This window comes from Equus caballus, chromosome 1, assembly GCF_041296265.1.
Source record: "Equus caballus isolate H_3958 breed thoroughbred chromosome 1, TB-T2T, whole genome shotgun sequence".
NCBI lineage: Eukaryota > Metazoa > Chordata > Mammalia > Perissodactyla > Equidae > Equus > Equus caballus.
In genome coordinates this window covers 193,576,601-193,602,354 of record NC_091684.1, presented here as the reverse complement: position 1 = coordinate 193,602,354, position 25,754 = coordinate 193,576,601, and the positions used below count along the sequence as shown (strand labels likewise).

Here is a 25,754-nt window from a genome sequence, read left to right as displayed (position 1 = left end):
ACTAGTCTTAATAAGTATTATTTAGAATTCAAATTATTATTAGCAAATTATTTTTATTTTATTTATTTATTTATTTATTTATTTTTTTGAGGAAGATTAGCCCTCAGCTAACTACTGCCAGTCCTCCTCTTTCTTGCTGAGGAAGCCTGGCCATGAGCTAACATCCGTGCCTATCTTCCTCTACTTTATACATGGGACGCCTACCACAGCATGGCTTTTGCCAAGCGGTGCCATGTCCGCATCCAGGATCTGAACTGGCGAACCCTGGGCCCCCGAGATGTGGAACGTGTGAACTTCACCGCCGCGCCACCAGGCCGGCCCATGAATTATTTTTAATATCACTTTTCCAAAAGTTGAATTTTTGCTTTGACTCTATGAACTTTTTTGGTAGATGTTAACATGAGTCCAGAGTCTACCACCAGGGGTAATGGAGTGAGCTCCCTGGGGTACTAAGAGTGCTTGAAAACACGCAAGAGAGGATGACCTTGATCTCTGAACCTAGAGACAGAGAGCCTGTTTGAAGAGGCCGTCTTACAGACAATGCCAGCCTGTGGTGACCTCTCAAGAAGAGACCTGGGGGAGTAAACACGCTGAGATCATTCTCCCAACCCCTCCGATACAGTGATGTGTTGTCAATACTTCTACTGTTGTCTTATTTGAAAGTGGCACCTCCCTTGCTTCATTGGTTGAGAGTATTGACAATTTCCATGCCATTTGATAAAATGAGTTGATTCTACAGTTGCATAAGATCAGATCCATTTTACTCACTCCTGTCTTTTGTGTTGTGGTTGTTGTATATTTTTACTGCAACATGGAAACTTAAGAAATAAGAAAAAAGTCCTTTTTATTTACGTACATGTTTGCCATCTGTGGTGCTCTTCATCCTTTTGCATAGATCTGTTTCCATCTGGTATCATTTCATGTCAGCCTGAAGAACTTTAACACTTTCTGCAGTGTATATCTGCTATGTTGGTTTTTAAAAATGGCTGCACGTTCTTTGACACTTTCCCCCCTGAGACATTGGGTCTCTCTCCACTCCTGTTGAATCTGGGTAGGCTAGTGATTTCTTTGACTTATATAGGATACTCGAAATGAAACTCTGTGACTTATGAGGCTAGGTCATAAAAGACCATGAAGTTTCTGCCTTGCTCACTTGAACACTTGCTCTTAGAACCCTGAGCCACCATGTGAGAAGATTGCCATGCTGGAGAGGCCCCATTCTGGTGAACAGAGCCAGCTGAGCCCATGGTCTAGTCATCCCTGCATGGTACCAGATATGTGAGTGAATTGTCTTGAACCCTCCAAACCTCTCATTCACCAGGTAAATACCACTGAGTGACTTCCCTTGATGCCACAAGGAATAGAAAGATCACCTAGCTGAAACTTGCCCAAATTCCTGGTTCTCTTAATATGAGATATAATAAAATAATTTTTTTAAGCAACTCTTTTTTAAAGTAGTTATACAACATTAGATGAGTGGAGCAAAATATGAGGTGCTATTGTAACAAAAACCTAAAATATGTGGCATTGGCTTTGGGACAAGATGTCAGGCAGAAGTTGAAAGGGCTTCAAGAAGACTGTTAGGCATTGAGGAGCGTGTCAATGAGGAAAAGGAAAGTAAGGAAAATGTTATTGGAAGCTAGAGGAAGGAGGGTCTTGTTACGTCATGACAGGTGGTTTAGCAAATGTGGTAACATGGATAATTATAAAATGCATTTAATGAACTGCTGGATCTGGCTTAGGAGATTTCCAGGTAGAATGTTGAAGGTGTCAACTGTTTTTGGTTTATTTGTTTTAAAATTATGTATCATGAAATATGGATAGACAAAGCTATACTTAAGAAGGATTATTTAATTTTCAAACAGAATTTAGAGGAACTCTGTAGGAACAAGATCTGAAAATGAAACTATTTCTCATCCTTAGTTTCTCACAGCTGAAGATCCTAGAAGTAAGAGAGAGCCCCAGGACAAGATTGAATCCACGGCCCTGTTAGCAAAGCATGGACTCAAGTTAGAGAATAAGCCGAGGGTGTGGTTGTAAAACCTCTTGTTAGTTCAGAAACAGGGGCGGCCCGGTGGCTGAGTGGTTAAGTTCACATGCTCTGTGTTGGTGGCCCGGGGTTTCGCCAGTTGGGATCCTGGGCGTGGACATGGCACCGCTCATCAGGCCATGCTAAGGCGGCATTCCATACAGCACAACCAGAAGGACCCACAACTAGAATATACAACTATGTACTGGGGGTGGGGGGTGCTTTGGGGAGAAGACAAAAGAAAAAGGAAAAAGTTCAGAAACAAATCAAAGGCCTTGTAAATTTCTTACTGGCTTGTGATACAGACTCTCTCTCTTAAACAGTAAGGCTTCTAAGACTTAAGGGTATTGTCCTACAGCAGCCTCACAGGAAGCCCAACGCAGAAAAGGGATTATCTAGAAGACATTTGTGGATGTGGCTTTTATCCAATGGAATAGATTATAAATTGATAAACAGAAAATCCACAAAGTTTTTGTAATAATTATATCAGCTTTCCCTGAAAAAAAAAAGAAAACCAGAGACTGCACAAAATGAAAAGAGACGTTTGGGCCCTTAAACTTCTATGGGCAGGAAGCAGGTTGAGTAGGCTACTGTGCTGCAGGAATGGGTTAGTTCTATGGAAAAGGAAGAATGACTTAGAGGGCAAAACCAAGATCTCAGAGGGAAGGGCCAAATATCGTGGGAAATCATTCCCAGGGAGCAGGCTTGGCCCTGATCGTGAACTGGTAACATATGCCCAGCTGGGTGTTAAAATTTCAATGGATTAGTGCCTTCCTTTTTTCTACTTTATTAAATGGAGATTTATTTATTGCAGTGGTTCCATGTCTGTCACACCACTGTATTTTGGGTATATGTGAGGCAGATAACTTATCTCTTGAGTTTCCAGATTTTCAGATCAAGATCTAAACCCAAGAAAGTGCATGGAGCCTCATCCGTACCTGAACCTGATTTAGATCATAAGACCCTGAACTTTGAACCTGAGCTTGATGCAATAATGGGGAGAGACTTTGAGGAGTCTTGGGAAGGGGTGACTATGTATTGCATCAATGAGGAATGTTATAATTTTTTGCTAGAGGGCAGACTGTGGCAATTTAAAATCATTTCCACAAATTCTTTGACATTCTTCCCGTATAGACATCTGTGTTCTTTCCCCTTGAAATGCGTGAGCTTGTGATTGCTTCAACTAATAGGGTATGGCAGAAGTAATGCTTTGTGACTTCTGGGTCTAGGTCATAAAAGACCTTGTAGATTCTATCTTATTTCGTAGAACTCTTGCTCTTGAAGCCACTGGGTAAGATGTCTGACTATCCTGAGGCCCCATGTGGGTGAGGCCGCATGTAGGCTCTTTGGTCCACACTACCTGCTAGCCTGGTCTTCTAGCCATCTCTGCCAGCATGCTAGATATGTGAGAAAAGCCAAGTATGTGAAGCCGGATATGTCAGTGAACACTACCAAGTGGACTCAATTGATGCCACAGGGGAAAGAAGGATCACCCAGCCACGTCCTGCGTAAATCTCTGACTCACAATATTGTCAAATACAATAAAATGTTTCAAGCCACAGATTTTGAGGATAGTTTGTTACCAAATAATATATAACTGGAACATATGTCAATGATGAATTCTCTCTGCTTTTGTATTTCTGAAAATATCTTTATTTTTGTGTGCATTTTTGATCATTATTTTTGCTAGCTATAGAATTTTAGATAGTCTTTCTTTCAGCACTAAGATGTTATCCATTCTATTGTTTTCTGACTTCCATTCTTTCTCTTGAGACACCAGTGGTAATTCTTACCTTGAATGTAATGTATCTTTTTTTTCTGGATACACTGAAGATTTTCTCTTTATCTTTGGTTTTCAGAAATTTGATTATGATGTGCTTTTCCCCTTGTATCCTGCTTTGCTTCATTGAGCCTCTTGGATCTATAGGTTTATGTTTTTCATCAAATTTGGAAAAAGAAAACTCCTATTGTCTTGAAAAAATGTATTTTTTTTGTGGCAATGTCTTTCTCCTCCCCAATTACACATATGGTAGCCACTTAATAGTATCTTATAGTTCACTGAGGCTCTCTTCATTGTTTTGGTGAGAAAGATTGGCCCTGAGATAACATCTTTTGCCAATCTGCCTCTTTTTTTTCTCCCCAAAGCCCCAGCACATAGTTGTTTATCCTATTTGTAAGTCATTCAGATTCTTCTATGTGGGATGCCACCACAGCATGGCTTGATGAGTCGGTGTGCATGCTCTGTGCCCAGGATCTGAACTGGCAAACCCCAGTCCGCTGAAGCGGAGTGCATGAACTTAACCACTTGGCCACTGGGCTGGCCCCAATGTTCATTTTTTTTCAGCTGATTTTCCTCTCTGTTTGCTTGGGATCATTTCTATTCCCTGTCTTCAAGTTTGCTTGTCTTCTTTTCAGCAGAGTCTAGTCTGCTATGAAGTCTATTCAGTAAATTTTTTATTTTATATACAGTATTTTTCCAGTTGTAGAATATTTTCTGGTTTCTTTTTGTATTTAACAGTTTTCTATGTTGAGATGTCCTATTTTTTCTTAATTACACTAATGTTTCCCTTTAAATCTTTGATCATATTTATAATAGCTCTTATAAAATCTTTGTCTGCTAATTTCATCACCTCAGTCATTTCCAGGTCAGTTTCTATTGACTGATTTTTTTCTTGGTTATAGGTTATATTTTCCTGCTTCTCTGTATGCCCAATAATTTTTAATGTCTGTTCTACATAAGGGATGCTATGTTATTGTGAATCTAGATTTTGTTGTCTTGATTTAGTTACATATCAACTTGATTCTTTTGAAGCTTTTTTTTGAGTTCAATTTTGAGATAATTCTACTTTCACATACACTTGAAAGAAATAATGCAGAGAAATCTTGTGTACCCTTTGCCTAGTATCCCCCAATGGTAGCATCCTGCATGACTGTGGTACAATATTACAACCAGGAAATTTACATTGATACAAGGCAGTGACCTTACTCAGATTTCATCTGTTTTACATGCACTCATTTGTGTGTATATGTGTGTATGTGTGTGTGCATTTCATTTCATGCAATTTTATCACATGTGCAGATCTGTGTGACCACCAACACAATCAAGATACACAACAGTTCCATCCTAAGAATCTCTTGTGATATCCTTTTACAGCCACAGTGGGTTTTTCACTCAGCATATTTCTCTTGAGATTTATCTGAGTTGTTGTGTGTATCAATAGTTCATACCTTTTTATTGCTAAGTAGTATTCTGCATTATGGATATACCACAGTTTGTTTAACCATTCATCTGTTGAAGGACATTTGAATTGTTTCCACATTTTTGGTAATTATGAATATAGCTCCTATGAAAGTTATTTGTTGTGTGTTTGTTTTTGTGTATACTTTTGTGTATACATAGTTTTCATTTCTCTGGAATGAATGGTTAAGAGTGCAACTGCTGGGTCATATGGTAACTGCATGTGGAGTTTTTTAAGAAGTGGTAATACTTTTTTCCAGAGTGGCTGTGCCATTTTACAATCCCACAAGTGATGTATGAGTGGTTCGGTTTCTCCACATTCTCACTGACATTTGGTGTTATCACTATTTTTTATTTTAGCCAGTCTGATAGATGTATAGTAGTATCTCATTGTGTTTTTATTTGCATTTTCCTAATGGCTCATGATATTGAACATCTTTTCATGTGCTTATTTGCCTTCTGTACATCCTCTTCAATAAAATGTCTGTTCATGCCTGTTCCCCATTTTCCAATCAGATTGTTTGGTTACTGTTTTTGAGAGTTCTTTATATGTTCTAGATACAAGCCTTTGTTGGATTTGTGCTTTGAAAATATTTTCTCCCTCTTAACAGGGTATTTCACAGGGCAAAAGTTTTTAATTTTTTTTTTTTGAGGAAGATTAGTTCTGAGCTAACATCTGCCACCAATCCTCCTCTTTTTGCTGAGGGACATTGGCCCTGAGCTAACATCTGTGCCCATCTACCTCTATTTTATATGTTGGACACCTGCCACAACATGGCTTGATAAGTAGTGCATAGGTCACACCCAGAATCTGAACTGGTGAACCCTGGGCTGCTGAAGCAGAGCGTGTGAACTTAACTACTGTATCACCCGGCCAAATGCTTTTAATTTTGATGCAGCCCAATTTATCAATTTTTTATTATGAATTTTGCTTTTGGTATCAAGTCTAAGAACTCTTTTCCTAGCTTTACATCCCAAAGACTTCTTTCCTATGTTTTTTCTAAAATTTTTATAATTTTATGTTTTAAATTTTAGTATAAGTGTTGTACATTTAATTTCAAGATCCATTTTCAGTTAATTTTTGTATTAGATGTGAGATTTAAGTCAAGGTTCATCTTTTTGTGTGTATATGTCCAATTTTTCCGGCAACATTTGTTGAAATAAAGAACTACCCTTCCTCTACTGAATTGCTTTTGTTCCTTTGTCAAAAATCAGTTGGGCATATTTGTGTGGGTCCATTTCTGGGTTCTTTGTTCTGTTCCATTTATATATGTGTCTATCCCTCTGCCAATACCACACTGTCAGGATTAGTGTCACTATATAGCAATGCAGCTGTATAGTATGCAAAAAGGAGTTAATATGGCAGACCCATCACTGCTGTCTCTACAAAGATCTGCTTCCAAGGTTGGCCTTTGGCTAGCATCTGGGAGCTAGGATTTCAGGAAGGGTCCCACGACCTTAACTGATAAGAGTGGCTCCCTGTGTCTGAACTGTGCAAACAATGATGGTTTATACTGAATGCCTGCTTTCCTTTTGGGAATCTGGAATTTTGGTATGCAGTCGGCAGAGTGTGACAAGTCCCCAGTAAAAACTTTGGGCACTGAGTCTCTAATGAGGTTCTCTGGTAGACAGCATTTCTCATGTGTCATTATAACACATCTCTGGAGGCATTAAGCAAGTCCTGTGCCTCTAGTGAGAAAGGACTCTTGGAAGTTTGTGCCTGTCTTCCTCCAAACTTTGCCCCATGCACCTTTTTCCTTTGCTGGCTTGGCTTCATATCCTTATGCTGTAATAAATCTTAGCCATGAACATGACTATATGCTAAGTCCTGTGAGTCCTCCTGGCAAATCATTGAACTGGGGGTTGTCTTGGGGACTCAACACACTAAGCCTTAACGTTGGGTGGAGTGATTCCTTCCACTGTATTCTTCTTTTTCAAAACAATTTTTTTTAGTTATTTTAGGTCCTGTGCCTTTCTGTGTAAATTTTAGAATAAGCTTGTCTACGTCTACAAAAAAAGCCTTCGTTGGGATTTTTATAGGAATTGCTTTAAAACTATCCAACAATTGGGAGAGAATGGACGTCTTTACTATAGTTATTGTTCCAGTCCATGAATACGGTATGGCTCCTACTTACTTAGGTCTTCTTTGATTTCTTTTATCAGCATTTGTAATTTTCAGCATACTGATTCAGTACACATTTTGTTAGCTTTATACTTATGTATTTGGTTTTCTTTGAAGCAATTATACATGGTAGTATTCTTTTTTTTTTTTTAAAGATTTTATTTTTTCCTTTTTCTCCCCAAAGCCCCCCAGTACATAGTTGTATATTCTTTGTTGTGGGTCCTTCTAGTTGTGGCATGTGGGACGCTGCCTCAGCGTGGTTTGATGAGCAGTGCCATGTCCGCGCCCAGGATTCGAACCAACGAAACACTGGGCCGCCTGCAGCGGAGCGCGCGAACTTAACCACTCGGCCACGGGGCCAGCCCTACATGGTAGTATTCTTAATTTCAGTTTCCACATGTTCATGGTGAGTATGAAGCTTGTTTTTAAGTATTGTTAAGGTGGTATAAAGTAGTCTTTTAGGGCTAGATTAGCCTGCTCCCCTAGTGTTGTTTTTCGAGGTCTGCTTGGAATGCTGCAGGATTTTCAGTAAGGTCTCTGCTCTCCAGAGATGGGAACCAGAATGGCTCCCATACTTGGGTGACCCCCAGTGGCTGTTCAGCTCACAGCTGCCTGGTCATTATTCTTTTTCCAGTAGTAGTTTTTGGTGCAGCTTCGTGGATTCTATGTGTATGTGTGCACAACTTATTATTTGGCAAAAGACTCTAGGGGACCCTTTGCAGATTTCTGCGTCTTTTCTCTGGGCAGCTCCCTTCTTTCTGGTGCTCTGCCCTGCAACTTGCAGCAACTTTGTCAATTATACCTCAATGAGCTGGAATGAAGATAACATTAATAGTCAGATATTATCTCCACTTATTTATTATCCCTTCCTCCCTCTCCTGTTGATGAGGTCCTTTGCTTAATTTTTTTCCAGAGTGTAAGCGGAACTGCAAATACCTCCTCATCAGTCTTCAATCTCACATGAAGTGGACTGAAAGTGAGATGATCATGGTCAAGCTCTGGAAATTCTCTGATTATGGCTTGGTTGCTCTGTGGTGATCTGTCTCCTGATTTTACACCCAGGCCGATCACCAGTGATGACAGTTGATCACTAGTTTTCCCTCTTATTAGGAGCCCTCAGAGGGGTCTTCCTCTAGGAGGTGATAACACAGAACAGCAAACATGCAAAGATGCCCATAACTATTCGGGATGTAAAGACTGGGGAATGCCTCTTGCTCTTGTTCTCTTCCTTTGACGTAACATATAAAGTATCCTGTATAGAGATTGGCCTAAACTTTGCTTACCATGCTGTCCTAGAGCCAGTTTTCAGATGAGTGCATTCAGACTTAAAGGAACGCTTGTGACATTGTAACTGGCTGAAAAGTGCCCTGCCAGTCTCACCAGGCTGCCCGGCAGGATTGTCCGAGGTTCTCTCGGCTGGAGGTTTCCTATATCACAAACTTGAAACTGAGTCTTGATGTCAGTTTTAAAAAGATGCTTTTTCTTTGCTCTTGCTAAAATATGAGAACATGGGATTGTCCAGGTACAGATGTAAAGGGGTGGAGATGTAAAAGATGTAGGAATGTGGCTTGGCTCTGTTTTGTGTCATTTAATACAGAAATTTGCATTGGAAGGCCGTTACTGCCCACTCTGGTTCTTATACTAGTTTTATGATAACTGAATGAGCATTAAACCAATATGTATGTTTTATCACGTTTATGATTACAATGCTCCTCCCACTAATGATTTCTATCAGTAGAATTACGAAAAATCCTTCAATGCTATAAAAGTACTTAAAAAAATTTCACTAGTTTTTCTGTTGGGAGAAACAGAGTTTAATGGTGGCCAATGTAGGGAAACCTACCTGGTTTCCTTTGTAGGAGTCTAGGCTGAAAGTCCATGTCTGCAGTTTGAGTAGGAGAAACCAGTTCAGAAATTGGAGTGTGTCCTTTTGTAGATAGACTAGATTAGTGGTTGTCCATACTGGCTAGGCTTCAGAATCATTTGTGGAATTAAAAAGATATGAGGATTCCACCCCTAAAGATTCTGAAACAGTAAGTTTGAGTGGGGTCTAGAAATCTGTCCTTTTTTTTTAAAGATTTTATTTTTCCTTTTTCTCCCAAAGCCCTCCAGTACATAGTTGTGTGTTTTTAGTTGTGGGTCCTTCTAGTTGTGGCATGTGGGGCACCACCTCAGCATGGCTTGACGAGTGGTGGCATGTCCGTGCCCCAGGATTCGAACTGACAAAACCCTGGGCAGCCGAAGCAGAGCATGCGAACTTAACCACTTGGCCACGGGGCTGGCCCCTAGAAATCTGTATTTTTAAAAAAAGCTTTGCAGGGGCCAGCCTGATGGTGCAGCAGTTAAGTTTGCACATTCTGCTTTGGTAGCCCAGGTTTCGCCAGTTTGGATCCCCAGTGTGGACATATGCACTGCTTGTCAAACCATGCTGTGGTAGGCATCTCACACATAAAGTAGAGGAAGATGGACATGGATGTTAGCCCAGGGCCAGTCTTCCTTAGCAAAAAAGAGGAGAATTGGCAGCGGATGTTAGCTCAGGGCTAATCTTCCTCAAAAAAAAAAAAAAAAAAAAACAGCTTTGCAGATGCCTCTGCTGTGTTTCCTGGTTGGAGATCCACACAGAGATGGAATATGCACATTAATTAGTAGAAGAGTTGGCTTGAAACAAGCCCGTATTAGTCAGGATGCTTTTGGTTAAAAGCACATGTCAGAAACCCAAACAAGCTTGAACAAAATGGGATTTACTGGTTCATGGAACTGGGAAGTTCAGGGTGGAATTGGCAAGAGTGCTCCGTGATGCTCTGCAGGGGCTCAGACGTTAGCATTAGCTTTCTCTCTCCTTTCTTCCTCTCTCAGCTCTACCAACAGGTCCTTTCTTGTGGTGGGAAGGTGGCTTCTGACAGCTGTAAGATTTTGTTTTGATTGCTGATGATTCAAAAGGAAGAGACCTTCGACTCCCAGTGTCCTTATGTCAAGTCTCATGGATGGACTCTGACCCTGCCTGGCTCGTGTTCCTACCCTTTTGACCAATCACTGTCAAACAGAGGATGGTCCTGTGACTAGCCAGAGGTCAGACAGGGCCCTGCGATTGCTTTTCATCAGAACCGAATAGGATGGGGAAGGGGCAGTTTTCCAGGAAAAAGATGGATTGAGGAGATAAAAACACAGATATCCTCTACTGATGCCCACCTATCTGAATATAAGGTAAAGACCTCTGGTGGCACAGTGATTTACCGCCAGGCCTTCTGTAGCATTAGGCATTAAATCAATGATGCAAAGCTGTTGGAGTCGCTGAATTTCAAGAAGGGAAATGTCTGTTTGAGTTATTGTACAATGTAAGTGTAGGATATATCCGATACAACTTAAAAATATATTTTCTCTTAACCCTGATTTTCATGAGTGTTGTAGGCAGCCTCCTAAAACGGTTTCCACTGATGCCCACTTCCTGGTATTCACATCCCCGTGTAATCGCCCTCCTCCTGTGTTTGGGCTGTACCTAATGACTTGCTTCTAATGCGTAGACTATATAAAAGTGGTGCTGTCACTTCCAAAAGTGGGTTATAAAAGACTGACTTCCGTCTTGTTGGCACTTTCTTGCCTTTTGGTTTGCTCACTTTGATAAAGCAAGCTGCCTTTGGAGAGATCCCGGTGGTGAGGAACTGAGGACAGCCTGGGACCAACAGCCAGCGAGGCAACGAAGCTCGCCAATAACCAAGCGTGTCCTTCGCCAGTGAAGCCGTGAGATGCCTACAGCTCCAGCCGACATCTTGGGTCCAGCCTGTGAGGGACCCTCAACCTGAGGACCCAACTAGGCAGGGCCCAGATTCCAGACCCACGGAAACTGTGAGATCGTGAATGTTGTCTCAAGCCACTAATTTGGGGTAATTTTCTATGCAGCAATAGATAACGGATACAATGAGAGACTTCAAATCAAAACTTGAACATTCTGTAGACATAACTCACGGATTAGTGGGATGTGGTGGTGTGCATGTGCTCTCTTAGACTGGGTTCTGGTTCTCCAGTCATGACGGCTGAGTTGTTGCATTTTCCCGAGTCTCCTTTGTTAGTGAGATGTGGATTTCTGTGTTCCCTTTGCATTCAATCATTTCTGAATCACATTGCTTCCCACCCCACATATTAATTCAGTCCAGGGCCAGGACTAGGGTGAGCCAAGTGAGAAGCTTAGGCACAAAATCGAAGGAGGCCCTAGGAGCTCCACTTGACTCACCCTACTCCAGCCCTGGTTCAGCCCATAGTGCTGGTTTTGTGTCTTGGTTCCTATTCTTAGGAAGTTGCCTCTTCACATCTGGTGGTGTCCTAATACTCCTTAGAAATTAGTCTTTGTCCTACACCCAAACCCGGGTAGATATCCAGTATGTATATGTCTTTGTGTGTGGCAGTTGTGTGTTTGTGTTTGTGTAAATCTATTTTCCTGCCCTTTCTGCCCTCTGTTCGTCCCTTTCTTAGTGTCCCCTCCCCAAGGGAGGGAAAGCTGGTAATCTGGTTGGCCAGGGCCCAGGACAGTCCCCGGCCCTGCATCACCAGTAGGCGGAGCACTATGCTTCAAACCTCTGTGCCTCTGAGTGGTGTCCTGTTTGGTTCTTCCCAGCCTCATGTGGTCAGCACACCCGAGCAGGTCTGTCTTTTCAGAACAGGCCAGGCATCTTCCTCTTCTTTTACATCTTGTGTTGTCATGTGGAGCTGTCTAGACGAGATTGTCCATCTGTCTCTTTTTTCCCCTTCCGTGTCTGCAACTGGGTAAGGACAGAGTCTATTTTCTCTTCCGACTTTGCCATTTTTCACTTCTGGGGAGGAGATGGGAAGGCCCATTTAGGCCCGCAGGACTCAGCCACATTCTTCAATCCACCTTCTGTCAGACCTCAGCATCGGGAGTTATTGGGTGCTGGCTTGGCTGTTAGTAAAGTTGTAATTTCCCCACTGGTTACTGTGCCGAAACTATAGCTCTCTTGGTTGGAAATGTGTAGGCAGGAGAGGTGAGTAGGAGGGCAAGATCTGAGCTTAATACCAGCCTAATGTCATCCAAACGTCACCTTGCATTCCTCAGCACTGCTGTTCACTGTGGGGCTGCGTGAGAAGGAACAGGGAGAGTGGAATTCAGAGTCCAAGTGCCTGCAGTGTGGGAAGAGCTCAGCTTTTGCGTGGCACGCAGCAGCTGGCTTATGGTGGCAGCGCAGCTGCAGCACGTGGTATTGCTGGCATGGGGCCGAGGCTGGGTTTAGCAAGATAAAGGGTTCATTTTGGGGTCAGAACAGGCTTGACTGAGACGGAAGCTCGAGCAAGCAGGGATCTGACCTTGCCAGGAGGAGAGAAGTATTTTCTTGGAGTGAGGAGAAGCTCTTTCAATGCTTATGGACTTGCAGAGACAGCTTCAAATATTCTGAGCAGAGATAGTGAAAGGGCAAACTCTCCAGGGGCCCGGAGAAAGCTAACCTCAAAAAGCAGAGCTTCCGCGCTCAGGCTTCCTAGGGAGGGATCTTGACTTGAACTAGCACCAGCCCGCTCTCCTCCTGGCCTCAGGTCTCTGGCCTTTCAGTAAGGGCAAGTTTTGTTCTCCAAGGAAGATCAGGTCCTTTCACAGTGGGAAACTAGGTGGTAGCTGGTGGTTATTATTTATTTTAATTTTTACTTTTTTTTTTAAAGATTTTATTTTTCCTTTTTCTCCCCAAAGCTGCTGGGTACATAGTTGTATATTTTTTTTAGTTGTGGGTCCTTCTAGTTGTGGTATGTGGGGTGCCGCCTCAGCATGGCTTGATGAGCGGTGCCATGTCTGCACCCAGGATGCGAACCTGTGAAACCCTGGGCCACCGAAGCGGAGGGCTTGAACTTAACCACTCGGCCACGGGGCCGGCCCACATGAATTTTTACTTTTTGATGCTGCCCTTGGAGTAGTGACGGTTAACCAAACACAGCTGCGAGGCTGGTGAAGCAGTCGCTGAACAGACCATATTAGCCAATTCTACAATGGCAAAATATTTATCAGCTGTTGATTGATGGCGTCAGCAATTTCGCTAATACTGAGTATAGGAGACTTGATGGGTGGGGCCATGGCATTTAAGGTTGTGGTAATCTACCACACAGCACCATTCATTCTTTCCAAGCTCAAATACAGGCAAAATTGGGCTGTTAAATGGAGAAGCAGTGAGGATAATCACCCTTCTCTTAATAGGTTGTATAATGGATTTCAATCATTGAATATTTTAATTTACCTTGGGCCATATTAACTATTTTAACAGAGGGGGAAGGTCCATGGTATCCTATCTTGTCAAATGCCAACAAATTAATTTAATTTTAATTTATTACTTATTGGGAAAAAGCATTCATGCCACTGTGGTATATCTTAGGGCATGCTAAGTCTATGGGGAATTTAGGCAAGGCAATAGTTCCAATGGTTAAGGTGGGGCATACCTGTTTGTCCTCTATTTTATATCTGGTTAGTCCCCTAGGACTGCAGGGGGTACTTTGTTAAAATGCAGTGGGATCCCTAGTATTGATTAAGTCCAACTGGTGCATTTCATCAGATCTTAAAATTAATTCAGAACCTATGTTACATAAGCCCAAAGCCAATCAATGCCCTTTTATCTTTTGTTGGATAAATTCTTTTAGTAAATCTTGGATTTCTATTTGGGTCAAATTGTGGACCTTTGTTTCAGTTTCTTTTTTTGTTTCCTCTCTCTGTGCCCAGCCTTCTTTCTCTGGCTTTTGTTTTTTTTGGTGTGTGTGTGCATGTGTGTGTGATTACTGGGTATACTTCACGGGCAGGGGAGGGACCTCTAACCTGCTCATATTTATGAATTACTTTTTCCAGAGAGTGTCAGGTCAGTATCATCAGGGTTAGAGGCTTCCCCTGTGGCATTGGTTGCTTCATAAGGCTTAAGCACCACAGTCTTAAGTCAGGTTTGAATTATCCCCTTTGCTGTGCCACACGGGTGCTATGGGTATTTTTTCACATAATCCTGAGGATTTGGATCTTAGTTATGACAGAGGCACATGCAGCAAAGCAACAGAGGTATTTAAAGGTCCTGATGAGCCACTCACTCTTAGGAGTGAGGACCTTAGCACACCACATAGTGGCTGTTTTTTTCCTCTTCTCTCTCTCTCTCTCTCCCTCTCCGTCCCTCCCTGTCTTACTCCCTAATAACTGTTCCTTCTAGAGTGATCAGTGATGGACTCATATCTTGTACAAGGTATAGTTTTTCCCCTGAGCACTTTACATATTGGGGAAATTACCTGGTTGCCACACAACCAGGTGGTCACAGGGTAAGAGTCTTTCCCCGGAGCCTAGCATCAGTCACAGCTCTAAGACACACAGACAAGTCTGGGCTGAGACACATGTCCTAGGGCTGCTTTATGGAGGGCCCAGTACTGTGTGTACTCCTTTCCCTAAATGCCAAATATCAAAAACTTCTGACTTAGGTTGGCTAAGTCTATAACAGAGGCTTGGTAGGACTTTCCACACGTAGTACAGCGCAGCACAATTCCGTGTAAGCTTGCCAGCACGCAGTGGAGCCATTGTACACACCATAGGCAGTTGTTTGTACCTAGTTAGTGGGTCAAGAGCAAGAGAAGAAAGACCTCCAGTGGTGGTGGGGAACGTCTAAATAGTCCTGCCCACAGTGCCAATTTTTGTGACCACTCCAAGTATACAGGCTGGATGCCCACCCAAAATTTGGTTTAGATGTCGAGACAGATGATGCCACATACACATCAAGAGAGTATGAAAAGTCTCATTACTTGCATAATGAGGTTTTTTGGTGAGAACAAACTTCTCAATCTTGTCTGAAAATGGCTTGAGAGAGCAAGGAAAGGACACTGGCTAGGGACTTTTCCTGTGGTCAGGGGATGGGGCCAGGGTGAACCTTCCTGCCTTTAACCAGGAACTTATATGGTTTGAATCTCCTCCAAAGGAGGGAGCACATGGGCTTTCTTATCAGCTTGCCCAGATGTGGGCAGAGGGGAAGAGAGGGGGATGAGGCTTAAAAGCTGTCAGCAGTGAAGCATCAAAACATGAAGTCAGGGGCCGGCCCCGTGGCCGAGTGGTTAAGTTCACGCTCTCTGCTGCAGCGGCCCAGGGTTTCACTGGTTCAGATCCTGGGTGCGGACATGGCACCACTCGTCAGGCCATGCTGAGGCGGTGTCCCACATGGCACAACTAGAAGGACCACAACTAAAATGTACAACTATGTACTGGGGGTACTTGGGGAGAAAAAGCAGAAAAAAAAAAGAAGATTGGCAACAGTTGTTAGCTCAGGTGCCAACCTTTAAAACAAAACAAAACAAAACAACAAAAAACAGTTAGGTCTTTGATTCATTTGAGTTAATTTTTGTATATGGTGTAAGGTAGGGATCCAAATTGTTCTTTTGTATGTGGATATGTTTGTTCCAACACCATTTGTTGAAGAGATTATTCTTTTGGTTTAACTGAAAAGCCCAACAATGGGAAGTATCATTTTCTTGCCCATCCATTAACAATTTGGTATTTCATTTCTCATTTGGCTATGGGTCCTACGTGTATTGGTCCCTTAGTTGAGAACCATAAATGGCAGAGAGGTGAGTGGTAAGATTCAGGCATTACTGAATCTCTTTAAAATAGGGTAGTAACCTCATCTAGACCCTTGAAAACCTAGGACAAATATCCTGGAGACAGACTACTTGCTCGCTTGCCTATCTGAAGTTTCCACCATGGATTTTAATTGCCAAATTTTGTCTATTTTTGAGATCCTACAAGCTCACCTCAAGCCCATCTTGGTAACAACTCCTTCTGGAATTATGCCTGAGGCTGCTGTGTGTCTTGGATAATCCCTTGACATTTACAAAGTTTCTCCTTTTGGCCTGGTTATTTCCTCCAGAACCCACTGGGCAGATCACTTGCCAGGTCCTGGCCCTTTCATCTTCATATGTTGCCACCAATGTACCTTCCTGCCTCTTATCCAAGTTTAAACTATAATGGTAATAGCTAACTTTTAATATATTATCACTCTGCACAAAGAACTTCTAGTATGTAATCCAAATGCCAACTGGGGTAGTAGTCTTGATTCTTGGGTATCTAGATGATATTGTGTCACATCTCTATTTCATGTCCTGTGGAAGCCCAAAGCTCTTCCCATGATTATACAAATTCTTGTGGTTCTTGATATTCCTCAAGATTTTTTCCTGGATTAGTTCACTTTATGGATCATATCATGTGTGTGTTTTTTGCTCCATGCCATGACCCAGATGCAAGACTCAACTCCACACTCTCAAAGGTATTTTTGTGTCCAGTGGACTTCACTCAAGCATTGGGAAGAGTCAGGAAGGGTTTATACTTTAGCAAAGTGAAAGTTCTAATCAAACACTAGATACTCTCCTTTCCTAAAAAAATCTTTGGCAACTTTAGCACTATGAATTTTTTTCCTAAAACTTTTTATTTTGAAACAATTTCACACTAAAGAAAAGTTGCAAAAATAGTACAAAGTGTTCCTGTACACCCATGATTTTCCAAGTCCAGCAGGCACCAGGAACACTTGGATATAAACTTGTCAATTTTCCTAAGCCACATTTCCCATCTTAGGAAGAGGATTCTAGGCTTAATTTCAGAGTAATCAAAATATACTTAAGATTAAATATTCTATTTAGGGTGGGTCAGGAAAGTAGGAAAGCATTACAACCTCCTCTTTTGCTTGATCTGTCTTGTCTAGACTATGTAGTTCTGTTTTCCTGTCTTTCTCCACCTTTATCCTGGGAGTGGCCATACTCACCTGAGGAGGAGAGGGTATTGGGATGAGAGGGGAAGTGCTGGGACTATGAACATGCTCACCAGTTCACTGATGAGAGGAGAACCCTCAGCTTGGCAGGCGAGATACCGTATATCTCCTGATTAGTCCTCCATTAGTGAATCCTCTGGTATTGATGGAAGAAAGAATTAACACTTTTTGAAATCCTGACAGTCACTGTGTTAAACATTCTTTATTTGAAAACGTAGGCAGACTGGAGATCCTTTGTATAAAGTCTCTATTTAAAAAGAAGCTCAAATAAGTGATTAATTTGTGAAAGTCTGGTTGCCTGAACATTGAGGGACAAAGACATGCTGGTCTTCGGAGCATGCTTGCTTTTGGAGCAGGGGAGACGGGAAGCGGGACAAGTGGTAGAGGACGTTGTTGGCAGCAGGGTGGGGCGTGGAGGAAGTGAAAGCAGGGGCAGCAGCAATGGTGATACAGACAGTGAGGGTGGGAGAAGAGAGAAGAGTGTTACAATCAGCCCTCCCCCAGAAAGTGGAGCTAAAAGAGAAAGTGGAGAAAGAGGCTAGCACCTGGATGCACACAGTTTATTTGGAAGCAGAAGAAAGAAGTGCGGTGTTTGCTTCAAACGACAAGCAGTGGGGCTGGCAGGGAGTCTGCGGTCACATGGAGCTGTCCAGCACAGTTATGACTGAAATCAGAGGTGGGCCTTGAGGATGAGATGCGGACACTCGAGGCATTTACTGTTGTCGGTCCTTCACACGGCTCGTATTCACGTGTACCCCACGTTAAGTTCACTTTTTCCCTGAGTCTTCAAGGATATGGCTGGCCTCAGTATCTGTGTAAGACTTAATATAGTGGGCTGGAAGAACAAGATTTAGTCCCTGCTGTTGCAGTGGGTCACAAAGCCATGACTGACATTTTTCCCCCGGCTTCTACCACCCATTCTAGATTTCTCTTAGCACTTTGGCGAGTGTCCCTGCTTTCCTGGCAAGGTGACGCAGACAGACCCTTGTCCCTGAGGGATCTGAGGCCTTGGGTGTCTTGCTCTCATCAGGGGTTGGTTGCTGCAGTTGCTGTTTGCTGTTATCATTGGACATGAAAACACCAGAAGATGTGAGTGGATATCCCAGGTACCAATATACCTCTCCACGCCCCCATTATGTAGTAGCAATCCTAGTTTCTCGTGATAATCAGAGTTCACTGCCCCTGCAACATAGTAACATTTTTTGTTGTCTGCTGGGCCACTGGCATAACGATCCGAAAGGGATCAGGCTGCTAATTGTAGTTTCAGGTTCAGTGCAGTCCTTGCCATGCCCCCTGAGGGAATTAAAACCCCCTGAGAAGAAGACCTCTAATCGGAGAGCCCAGGATGGTGGGAAGGGAAGCACACATTCTGCATGTGGAGTCACTGGGAGTAACGGAGAGATGGGCTGACACACCATCCACCCGTTGGGTCTGTACCACATATTCACTTCTTGGGTTACAGATCTGTATATCAGTCATTGGTTGGATTACATGTACTGCATCCTGGAGGACAGTACCCCCTTCTTGCAGAGTGTCATCCCTGAATTGGTGCCTCAGCTGACCTTTGATAGGATGTGCCATCATTCTATTAGTCCAGTTGCTTCTGGGTGAGCCTAAGCTCACCCAGAACTGTCCCCAAAGTTGCTGCTGAAATTAAGGGTAGGCTGAGGGAATGTGACTCAGGCTTCAGAGGTGTTGCTTAAGGGAGGACTCTTAGTATGATTTAAAATGAGCAGAAGGGTTGCAAAGGTTGCTTTAATTTTTGCCTGGGAAAGGGAGTGATCATATTTTTTCGTATTTCAGAGATCATATTTTTTCCTCAGCTCTATTGGGGTATGACTGACAAAAATTGTATATATTTAAGGTATACAAGTGATGTTTTGATATATATACACATTGTGAAATGATTACTACAATTAAGCTAATTAACACATCTATCACCTCACATAGTTACCATTGTTTTGCGCATGGTGAGAACACTTAAGATCTACTCTATTAGCAAATTTCAAGCATACAGTACATTATTATTAGCTACAGTCTCCATGCCTCACATTAGGTCTCAGAACTTATAACCGGAAGTTCGTACCCTTTGACCAACAGCTCCCCATTTCCCTCACCTTTCAGTTGCTGGTAACCACCATTCTATTCTAATTCTATGAGATTGACTTTTTAAGCTTCCACATATGGGTGAGATCATACAGTGTTTGTCTTTCCGTGCCTGGCTCTTTTTGCTTAGCATAATGTCCTTCAGGTTCATCCATGCTGCTACCGATGGCAGGATTTTATTCTTTTTTTAAGGCTGAATAATATTCCACTGTGTGTGTGTGATGAATGGATAAAGAAAATGTGATATATCTATGTATATCTGTCTATCTGTCTATCTGTCTGTCTATCTATCTATCTATCTATCTATCTATCTATTGCCAAGATATGGAAACAAGCTGAGTGTCTGTCAACAAATGAATGGATAGAGAAAATATTACATATATATATATATATATATTTGTGTGTGTGTGTGAGGAAGATTGGCCTTGAGCTAATGTCTGTTGCCAATCTTTCTCTTTTTGCTTGAGGAAGATTGTCACTGAGCTAACGTCTGTTGCCAATCTTCCTCCATTTTATGTGGGATGCCGCCACAGTGTGGCTTGTTGAGCAGTGCTAGGTCCACACCTGAGATCCGAACCAGTGAACCCTGGGCCTCCGAAGCAGAGTGTGTGAACTTAACCACTACACCAGCTGGCCCCCATGATGTCCATTCCTTTGTTGACAGACATTTAGGTTGCTTCCATATCTCGGCTCTTGTGAATGATGGTGCAGTGAACATGGGAGTGCAGGTATCTCTTTGAGATTCTGAATTCATTTCTTTTGGATATTTGCCCCAAAGTGAGATTGCTGGATCCTATAGCATTTCTAGTTTTAATTTTTTGAAGAACTTTCATATTGTTTTCCATAGTGGCTGTCCCAATTTACATTGCATGAGGGTTCCCTTTTCTCCACATCCTTGCCAACACTTGTTACCTTTTGACTTTTTGCTAATAAACAACTCAACAGGTATGAAGTGATATCTCATTGTGGTTTTGATTTTCATTTCCCTTATGGTTAGTGTTGTTGAGCATCTTTTCACATGCCTGTTGGCCATTTGTATGCCTTTTGGAAAAATGTCTATTCAGGTCCTTTGCCCATTTTTAAATTATACTTTTTTTTGCTATTGAGTTATATGAATTTCTTATATATTGGATATTAACCCCTTGTAGGATATATGATTTGCAAATATTTCCTCCCCTTCTGTACTTTGCCTTTTCATTTTGTTGGTGGTTTCCTTTGCTGTGCAGAAACTTTTCAGTTTGTTGTAGTCCCACTTGTTTATTTTAGCTTTTGTTGTCTGTGCTTTCAGCATCATACTTGAAAAATCTTTGCCAAGACCAATGTTAAGGAGCTTTCCCCCTATGTTTTATTCTAGAAGTTTTACAGTTTCACGTCTTCCATTTAAGTCTTTAACCCATTTTGATTTCGTTTTTGTGTTTGGTGTAAGATAAGGGTCCTATTTCATTCTTTTGCATGTGAGCATCCAGTATTTCCTGCAACATTTATTGAAGAGACTGCTCCATTGTATATTCTTGGTGCATTTGTTGACCATTAGTTGACTGTATATGTGAAGTTTTATTTCTGGGATTTCTCTTCTGTCCGGTTGTTCTATATGTTTGTTTTTATGCCAGTGCCATACTGTTTTGATTACTATAGCTTTGTAAGATAGTTTGAAATTAGAAAGTGTGATGCCTCCAGCTTTCTTCTTCTTGCTCAAGATTGCTTTAGCTATTCAGGGTCTTTCATGGTTCCATATAAATTTTAGGTTTTTTTTTTCTATTTCTGTGAAAAATGCCATTGGGATTTTGATTGGGGCTGCAGCAAATCCCCCAGATCATCTTTTAAGGACTAGTGATTGACAGAAGTAAAGTCGCTTCCTGATTATACCCCGAGAGTCCTTCTTGTTCAGTGTGACAGTTACAAAATCAGAGCCATTTTTCACAACTAAAACTTTGTCTCAGGGTCAGCATGCTTACGAGAATATGAGATATAGGAGTGGCCTCCGTGAGCAAAGGTGATGATGGCCAGGACATGAAAACCAGCAAAGCCAGTATCTCCTGGGAGTCATTCCTTGTCTGATGATCTAAAGGTGAATGCTAACTTGCTTGAACCTTGTCCTGCCTCCCATCTAAAGATTATTTTTGTTGGGTAAGAACAGACTTCACGAGATAAAACCTATCTTAGTAAGTTGGGGCTGCTGTAACAAAGTACCATAGATGAGGTGGCTTATAAACAACTGAAATCTATTTCTCACAATTCTGGAGCCTCCAGGTCTGAGTTCAGGGTGCCAGATTGGTCGAGTTCTGGTGAGGGCCTGCTTCTTGGTTCATAGGTGGCTGTCTTTTTGCTGTGTCCTCACATGCAGAAGGGGTGAGGGAGCTCTCTGGGGTCTCTTTTATAAGGGCACTAATCCCACTCATGAGGCCTCCACCCGCATAATCTAATCCCCTCCCAATACCATCCTCCTAACCACCTCCTAATACCATCGCACTAGGGGTTAAGATGTCAGCACATGAATTTTGGGGGGACACAAACATTTAGTCCATTACAAATCCCTAAGCTGAAACTAGGTGAAATGTAGTAAGTATGGTAAGGGTAGTTACCAAAAAAAAAAAAAAAAAAAGGAGGAGGAAAGAGGAGGAAGAACAAGAGCAACTCATTTTGAAGGTGAAGCTGTAAGAGACAGCAGAATCCTCCTAACCCTCTGCCCCTTTTTAAAAACTCTTCGTGTTCAGGATTGTCACAGATATGCAGGGCCTGAGTGGGAAATCTGAGCATATGTGTGGTATCTGAAGGAGCTTATAGAATTTTTTAAATTCACTGTATATCAGTTACATTAAAAAATCAACTTTATTTTCTCAATCTTAGAATAACTAATTTATGTAAACATGACATCTATTATCATGGAAAATTTTTTCTTACATTCCTTGTGCTTCCTGCTCTGCAATGTGGTGGGACTGAGAGGTTAACCAAGCAGAAAGACAGCAACATCCAGGTCGAACGGAGTGTATAAATGCATAAAATGCCCAGAAGAAACTGACTCCACGATTCGTTTGATGTTGCATGATCAACAACCACTCCACCTTCCCATGCTTCCTAACAGTTTGAGAGTTTCTGATTAACTGTTTCTTTGATGACTTCGTTGGGCTACGATAACACTTAAAAAAATATATGGCACTCTAAAAGTGTAAGATAATGTTTTTCCCATGTGATATATGAAGGAATTGAAGGACATGGGAGAAGGTGGTTGCTAATAGGCTCTCAGGCCAAGAAGGAAGTTGTTAACTGACTCTTATGAGTCAGAAGAAAAAATTGTTATTTAAAACTGCAACAAACTGACAGCATTTGCTTCTGCCCCAAGGGAGTGGCCTAATTTTCTACCATATTAGACTTTTAAAGATCTTGGTTGTCTACTATCAATGTTAGTTTATTAGCTCTGTGGTCCTTTGTCCTCCAAACTCTCAGTGAAGTGTGACTCTTCCTGGTGGTAGTGGCGTTTTGAAGAAATTAAGGAAAGGGCTGGTTCCAAGTCAGGGAGAGAGGGGAGAGATGAGATTTGAGTTAGAGCTCAAAAGGAAATCAAGTGCAGGGCAGTTACGAGATTATGAACCCCAGGAATTCTCAGAAATCCTGGGGAGGCAGTAGCCTTACCTTTGGATGTGGGAGAGGAATTTAAAACAGTTTGATACATTTCAGAGATCAGAACGACCTCAAATGACATCCAGGTGACACTCTCTGCCTTTTTGTTGTCCCAAACCTCCTCTCCGTTCTGACACAGGAGCTCTTACAGCTGAATGGAGCCCAAAGCTTCTGGCCAGAAGTAAGGTCGGGGCTTTCAACTTCTGGCAACAAATACCGGTATTTAAATACATTCTTTTTTGGGCTGATCAGGAGTCCTAGTTATAGTTTATAAGATTGTTTTATGTTCAGTGAAATGCTATTAAAGATCATTTTTACAAATATTATTTTACAAACAAATGATGCATAATATGACCAATCTAGCTACTTGCTATTGAAAATCGAGCAAACTTCATTGCCTCTGCACAATTCTGGACCATCTTTTGCTATCCGGGTCATTAATGGTGCTTGCCGTTCCAGCAAACTTTTCATTTTATTGTTCCCTCCCCCAGATTCTTTTCACTCATTTATATCTTGATTTTTACACTGCTGCAAGTTCCATAGGAATTCACTCTCTCCCTCGTTTCAGATTTCTGGGAAAACACATATCCTTTACTTCAAGACACCCTTACCTTTATTTTTGATTCAGAAGCCATTTCTATTTCCTGATGAGGCAGGAGTTCTTTGAGAAGGTTATCCTAGGATTTCACATGTTTTCTGTTTTACCTTAATCCTACTTATTTGTTTTAGATGTTGTTTTAAGTGTTAACCGTGCCGTGCGTCAAGGCGTGTTGCTGTGCCTGTAGATGGCGGTACGACACCACCAAAGAAGCTCACAGATTTTTCTGCTAGACTTGCACAATTGGTGCTCCTGTTTCTATGAAGGTGACCTTCATTTGCCAATGATGGCTTCTTCTCCTTTCATTGTCTCCCCTTTGGCCCAATCTGGAAACATGTGATCACTAATTATATCTGGCATCAAAGTGAAATTTGTGAAACGTCAAGGTTGCTGCAGGTGCTGGATCAGGTTTAGGGTGACACTAGTCCACTAAACTTGGCATTTTAAAGATCATAACAATAAAGGCAGCCTAAAATGCTACGACTTCCTGGTCATGGGCACATTATTAGGGCACCTATTTTAGAAACTGAGTTCTGTATAGCACTTCAGATTAGCACCAAAAGTCTAAATATTCACAATCCATAGGTAGCATTCGTTGTTATTTCTCAATTAGCATAGCTCATTACTTACCCTGGGTGTTTCCATGTTTTGCTATTGTGGGATATTTTATTGTGGAGGCAGGTCCAAGGTGATGCTAGTCAATTCCCCATCCCTTTCCTCTGTCCTGTCACTCAAACCTCCTGACATGTGCCTCTGACCCTTTCTCTCTGTTGGTGAGCTTGATTTCCTTACGAGCTGGTTATCTTTGCTTCTCTCCATGACTTCAGCCCAGACACTTGACACTAGACAGCCTCCTTGAAAATGCATCACCCTGGCCTTGAGGGGTATAAGAAGAGGGAATTTGTATTCTCAGTGCAAATCCTTCATCACTAATGACAGTCAACTCAAAGCCCCTCCAGCAAGGCTTTCCTGCTGTTCTCATGGTGATTGATGGGCTGAATAGCGGAAAAGTTATGGGTTGTCACCTCTGCGTGCCTTTGCGGTCCCCCGCCGCCATTCTGGTCCAGGTGGGGATTATTGCATCTGTTTCCTCGCTGCTGTCCTTCTTGCAGCCCTGTGCAACTTGGTGTCTGTTTGTATTCACAATTCTTCGGGTCCTCCTCACTGCCAAAGGAACCGTCCCAATTCTCTAGCCAGCCCTTGTGTCGTAGCCCCAGGATGTTTTCACGATTCTCCTCTAGAGCATTGTATTTCCCAGAAAATTGGACTACTCAGTATTCCCCAAGGAAATGCTATGCTTCTCACTCTCTGCACTTTTCCTCACGCTGTCTCCTGTCTCTGGAATATGTGTCCCCGCCTCCTCGTCACACTTACTGAGATCTTCCCAATTCTTCAGAATCTGGGTGAAACTTAACCTCTCCTAACAGAGGTTCCTCTGTCCTGCACACTGGAAGCAATCTTCTGTTTCTGTACCACCTGTAATGCTTTGTTTTTGTCACTTTTATGGCGTTTGTAGTGCTTTTTATTACAGTTATTTGTTTATATGTCTTATCTTCCCTGCTGGATTGCAGGCTTTTTAAAGGACAGGGGTTTTAGCAATTTCATCTTTTTTATTTCTCTTAATACCAAGGACGTAATAGGCCAGTAATACATTTTCAGACATAATGCTTGTTAACGTATACATATAATTCCATTTTTTAAATAGTATATGTACTGAAATGAGACTTTTCTTGTTAATTAACTAAGACTTTTTCTGTTGTCATGGAATTCTGGCTAAGTGCTCAAAGCTGAGGACAAGGGACAGTAAGTACCCCCACATTTTCCTAAGAGGTGCTATGTGATGCCCCAGAGGACTTGCTATGAGGCATTGGACCAGCCCAGCCCAGTATGCATCATCATCAGCAGGCTATTTAAATAAAGCCTGGACATTTGTTAGGGGGATTCTTTGAAGGGAGCTTACAACACGTGGGTCTTTGATTTTTCACCACAAGTCAAGTGGAGGGAGCCACAGGAGGTCCCCTCAATGAGGTTGGAGGGGTACTTATAATAAGGGGAGCCTGGCATTTTGCTCCTCTGCTGGGTGTCTGCTGAAGAGCACAAATGCGCAGACCCTCACCATGCTGAGCAGCACAGATGCCTAGATGTGGAGCGGGAGAGATTTCCTGAGGGAATTAGATACATGTGCCCAGGACTTTGGGACCAAATGCAAGGGAGATGGAAACTGGTGACTGCTTCTCAGTTGGACATTTCCTACTTTGGGAGGCCACCTGAGAGTGGGCAGT

The 25,754-nt window shown here is 42.2% G+C and overlaps 1 long non-coding RNA gene across 3 annotated transcripts in view; it reads left to right on the top strand.

The window, feature by feature from the left end:
• Window positions 1–1,151: 1,151 nt before the first annotated feature.
• The window catches only part of LOC102149849 (uncharacterized), a 254,015-nt gene continuing 229,412 nt past the window's right edge, over window positions 1,152–25,754 (top strand). For 2 of the 3 annotated variants that reach the window (XR_011441128.1, XR_289044.4), the window contains exon 1: window positions 1,170–1,321. This is a non-coding gene — a long non-coding RNA (uncharacterized lncRNA). Of the gene's footprint in view, window positions 1,322–25,754 lie in introns of all 3 variants that reach the window. The other variant, XR_011441131.1, reaches the window with a different exon arrangement.